Below are 6,070 nucleotides of genomic sequence, written 5' to 3' on the forward strand. Positions count from 1 at the left end.
CCTCTCTCTCCTCCACTTATATTGGTTTGATGAGAGCACGGGGACAGTTGGACGTGCGCCGTAGCTCGGTGCCGTCCACGACGCCATTATTACTCGTTACAGAATCCAGTATGCCAACTTTCGTGTACTAAATACAAATCACAACGAGACACCTGTCGCCAGGATGTAGAAGATACACCAAAAGACGCATCCAACCTTTTGCCAATAATCCTAATAGCGATATCGGTCCAATCAAACTCACCACCCCAGTTAAGATTCCTTTTAGGTGGGGACTGGTGGGTAATCACTGGGTTGAACTCACGTGGGAAGAATGCTTGCCTTGCACTTCCGATATTTCTACCATAACAAACTCCGCACCCAAGGGAACTCTTGACAGGGAACCTGTTTATATGCATATTTCTCAAGCACAAATATTGAAAGAACAAGGATTACTAGCCTTCACGAAACACCACTGATCACACTTAGACATGATCTCGATACCTTACATTTCGGTTTCGGGAACTCTAATCCTCCCACATTGGAAATGGGAGGAACCGCACTCCCCAAACTTCTTATAAATTCTCTCTGTTGCCATCGAAAGGTAACTGTTTACTATCTCTTCCTAATTGTCACCATCTTATAACGATACTGACTTAGACAGTGGAGAGTTGAAGGTCGGCACACCCAGTCTTCCTTCTGACCTTTGTTAATTCATCTTACAGGTTGACAAGAGGGTGAAAGCGATAGTAACACATTATCCCGTGATTCTACTGGTCCTTATCATATCAATTTTACCACAAAAACAGAAATAAAAATAATAATTGTTATGAAATGATCATATTACCCATCACATGTAGGTTATGTGCTTCACATATAGATTGAAAACATTATAATTACCGGAGATGGTGTAAATTTTATAGTTCAAGAAATTGATTTTCTCAATTGCAAGTTTGTGTTGTAAATTGACAATTATGCCCAAGTTTAATTAGGGGGTATTTGACAATTATTGTTCCTTGAGGCAGATGAAAAATTAGTTTTTTCACCAACAATGTCTGAGCACTGAGGAGACTTTTCATGTGATACCTGAATTTACAAAGTTTCAATGTGATACCTGAATTTATTTTTTCTTATAAATGTCGTACCTCCACTCAATTTTTGTCACGGAGCCATTAACCTACCCATGTGTGACTCACGTGAGGCACAAAATGAGTATAAAAGAACTGATTTGTCCTATTGTAAGTTTTATTTATTTATTTATTTATTTTTATCTGAACCATGGTTTAATATGAACAAAATAATTAAATTAAATGAATTTTATAGTTAAGAGAGAAATAAAGGAAGAATAAAAAAATCTCTTTTTTGATCTCGCTCTTAATTTCTTGAAACAAATCAAATCCAAAACCAATTACCCATTATTGTTCTTCGTTGGGTACTTATTTTGTGATTTCATCTCCCATCAATCCGCAAACAGAGAGCATATTAATCACTTGATATTTGGCTCTGTATAATCAACTTTTTTTTTCTTTTTTTTTGAGGGAAATGAAAGACTAATTCATTGATGAAACATCATTACAATCAGAGAGTATAAGAGCCTCCACACTTGGAGGGATGTTGGTAAAGAAATCACTACCAAATTGACCAGCTTTGGCCTCCTGTGCTAAAGTATGCGCTACTAGATTAACCTGCCTACTGCCGAAAACCACTTTAGCATCTAAAGCATCGTGCAACAGGTTTCGCAAGTCATCAATTAAGAACCCCAACTCCAAGTGATCAAGGGATGAGCCAGAGATAGCTTGAACCAAATCCATACAATCCGTTTCCACTATCACCGGTGTGAAATGCTGATCAATAGCCAACTGCACTCCTAGAAGCAAAGCCAACAACTCCGTATGCCGAGCAGAACTAGACACCATTACTGTATGTCGAAAGCCCCCCAGAACAACTCCTCCATGGTCCCTGAACACACCTCCCAATCCTGTGATACCCGAATCCAAACAAAAAGCCGCATCAACATTCAATTTAATAAAACCAATAGGAGGCTTTTTCCATTAGGTCAAAGACCCTGATCTATGAGCAGAAGGTAAGGGAGTGCGAGCAGCCTTGTAATCCTCCCACCAACCCATCGTTATTGGCACAAGATCAGTAGCCAACTTACACTTCTCATCCCAAATCCGGGAGTTTCTGTTACGCCAAGTAGCCCAGATGGTCATCAATAAAGGAGCAAAATTTGCAGGGGACTGTGAGTAAATGGACACCAACCAGTTCGCAACACAAGAGGCACCTGAGAGATTAGGAATATGAGCTACCTGGAGCATACTAACTGCATGGGGACAATCTCGTAGGGCATGAATAGGGGACTCAACTTCTTCATCACAAAACAGACATTGGGTATCAATATCAATACCTCTTTCACTAAGCCTGCTTCGTGTAGGAAGAATATTAGAGGCCGCCTTCCAAGCACAAACCTTCACATTACCTGGCACAAGGGCATACCATAATTGTTTCCAAAGAGCTGCACTAGGGTTAGGATTAGAAGGCTCCTCTTCAAGAATCCTACACCTAGCAATATGGTAAGCAGACTTCACTGTAAATCTACCTTTTCTATCAGCATCCCAAATCCATCTGTCTGCATGGTTTTGAGGGCTAAGTGGAATTGCTTGTATCTTCTGAACAATATGTGTAGGGAATAAATTAGATAAAAGAGTAGAGTCCCACACACCTAGAGAAAGAAACAGATCTGCAACCACATTAGCTCGATCAGACCTATACAAACTCAAGTCCTCCCCCATTAGCCAAGGATCTGCCCAGATATTAGTGGTCGTCCCATTGCCAATATGTCTCCGGATACCTACCCGTAGGATATCTCTACCTTGCACGATACTCCTCCAAGCATAAGAGGGTTGCGCCCCCAAAGTAGCTTCCCAAAAATTACAGTGAGGAAAATACAAAGCTTTTAAAAGCCGGCCAATCAAAGAATCCAGGTTTTGGGTTAATTTCCACCCTTGCTTTGCTAACATGGCAAGATTAAAAGCAAATAAATGTCTAAAATCCATACCTGCCATACTCTTGGGTTTACATAAATCATCCCAAGTACGCCAATGCATAGACCTCTTCTCCACCGTACTACCCCACCAAAACTGAGCACATAATTGGTGAAGCTCCTGAATAAGAGACTGAGGTAGCAGATAACAATTCATCGTATACAGAGGCATAGCCTGAGCTACTACCTTGATTAAGATCTCTCTACCAGCACTGCTTTAAGAGTTGAAAATTCAATGTCTCTATTGAACTGCATATGTTGATTTTTTTCTACTCTAATTCAATCTGACTAAACATTAACTAAATGTTAACGTCACAGTGATGTAACCTTTGAATTATTTTATTTATTTATTTATTTATTATTATTATTATTTTACATGATGGGTCGAGTTCCACCGTCTCCACAGCGCCGACTCATGGTTGACTTGGTGTTGACTATCTCATTCATTTGTTGGGATCTTCAATTTGCTCAACTTTCACTCTATAGTCTTTCAATTTTCATGACTTCGTTGAGTTCCTACTAATAAACATGGGTTAGTTACATAATATTTAGCTTACAGATTAGCTTATTTCTAGTGTTAACATGCATAAGAATGCGGGTAATCATAGCACATACAAATTGTCGGATCCATACAACAATTGACACCAACCAATCACCACCACCAAACCGCAATCCAAGGGCTCCACTGATCGAATCGACTCCATCTAGTCACCACAAACCAGTGCTCCCTCTCACATCTTGTGGATGAACATTGTCAATTTTCTCTACCCTTATAGAGAAAAACATCGTACCTCCACCCACAGAGGTGAAGAGAAATTAACGGAAAGACAAGCTCAAGGCCTACAAGGTTCTCCATTTAATTAGCAATGAAAACTGCAGAATAGTCGATAAGAGTTCTACAACCTGCAAACCCTAACAGAGTGCTATGTCAGAAAGCTGATAACAATTTACGCCATGAATCAAATACATTGTCAAATATATACATTTTCTAATGGGGTGGGTTAATTCGATGGGGAATTGATTTTTTGTTTTTCCTTATTAGGTGAAGCATCAAAATTATACGAGTTAATGTGGAAATATTTCCCTTTTTTTTTTTAGAGAATGTGGGTGTCAATCTATTGATAAATATAGAAAATATTACATATAATAGCTCACCCATTTATGAAAAGATGATGTGGTGTTAGCTCAGTGGTTAGAGCACCCACCACCTAGGATGCAGGTCCTGGGTTCGAGTCACCATGGGGTAGGAGTGAAATCATTTGATCATCTTTAAAGAAAAGAAAGAAAAAAAGCTCATCCAAGAGAGGGCTACGACAAGATTGAGCCATCCTTAGGGAGCCCTTAGAGGGCTAAACCTGAATTGGAACAGTAGAACAGGGCTACCTAAAATGCAAAATTATCCAACATCACCAGAAGTAACTAGTAACCTGACACTAGGAAAGGTTCCGGAATGAAACCAAGAACTAATCCTAGTATTATTCATTGATCCCTAAGATCACCCCATGCAGAGGAGGATCTCAGAGGACAATGCTAGAGGAAAAAACCTAAACAAATCTAGATTTAAAACCCTAATCAGACTGGACCCAAAACAAATCAAGCCCAGCCCTTAGATAGCCCAACAAAAAGAAAGCCCAAGTAAGGCTAGCACTCTACCCCCTGACCCCGACCCATGCCAAGAGCAACCAGGGCACCAGCCTCTGCCTACCACCGCCTGGACGCCCGCCTCCACCTACACCTGCACACCCCGCGCATGATCCAGACCAGACGACTGACAAGCATTTGCCCTCTGCTAGCCAACCGAACCAGATCCAGCGAATTAGATCCATGAGGACTACAATGGCCCAGCCACTCCCGGCGAAACAACCTCCTCCACCTCCCACCCCGGCAGGAATAGCAGATCGGTGCTGAGACTAGGAAGACCTGCCCGACAACGTCGCAGTCGGACGGAGCATGAAAAAGAGTGGAGGCTGCTTCTCGAGAGAGAGACGAGAGAGCAATCCTTTTGCCTTTTATTGAAGCAAGGGTATCAATTATTAAAGAGTTCAATGAAAATACACATAGTGACACACTTGTTAACATATTTTTTTATTTTTTGAGAAGCACTTGTTAGCACATCTTACCAATCCAATAAGCCCAGAATTATAGATGAGTTTATTGGACTAATTAAACCTATGTGGAACAAGGTCTGCTAGTTAAAACTTTTCTAAAATGGAGAGATATTTGTAGTATATTTTTAGATTCTTAAAATGACATAATTCATGGATGATGTCCAATGTTCTTGATTAATTTTCAAGTACAACTGTATTTTTCTTAACGTAACTGTGTGCACAAGTGAATTATTGTCAACGTAACTATGCTCGTAACTAGTCTCAACCATTGATTAACGCACTTGATGAAAAAAGGAATTTATTGATGTAGTATGCATGAACCTTTGGTGCTTGCATTTACCTTATAATTCTTTTCAAAAACTATAATATACTTGAAAGAGGAAAAAATTGTAATTTTTTTCCAGATCATGAAAGTAAGAATTTATGATTGAATCCCCACCAACTTTATTTACTCAAACGAGAAGGTAGCAAGAGTCATACCTCTACTGATGTTCCATTATAAGAACAATACATTGAGCAAGGTATCAAAGTACCAGCCAACCTTCCATATGATGTTTTTTACCTTTTGTGCTAACTTAATTCCAAGTTTGGTTCCATGTTCAAATTGAAAATATGAAACTACTTAAAAAGCCAATGCACTGATTAACACCACATATGAAAACTCAGTATGGAAGGTTATACGGAGATTTGAGTAATTAGCCGAAACACATATTGGTGTGATGCATGTAATATCTGAGAGGGAAAACGGTTGTCCAAAAACTAAATCTCAGGGAAGCCTTCGTCATCAAATTAATCCTCCAACTTTGAAATTGCATATTACAATTACGATCTGAGATTGCATACCATTTTTGAACGAATGCACATTAAATTCAACCCTTAATAAAAAGGAGTTCATGTCTTACAATCTTTTCATCAAACCCAATTTTCTAATCTCAGTTTGAGG

Source organism: Rosa rugosa, chromosome 6 (genome assembly GCF_958449725.1).
Source record: "Rosa rugosa chromosome 6, drRosRugo1.1, whole genome shotgun sequence".
NCBI classification, from domain to species: domain Eukaryota; kingdom Viridiplantae; phylum Streptophyta; class Magnoliopsida; order Rosales; family Rosaceae; genus Rosa; species Rosa rugosa.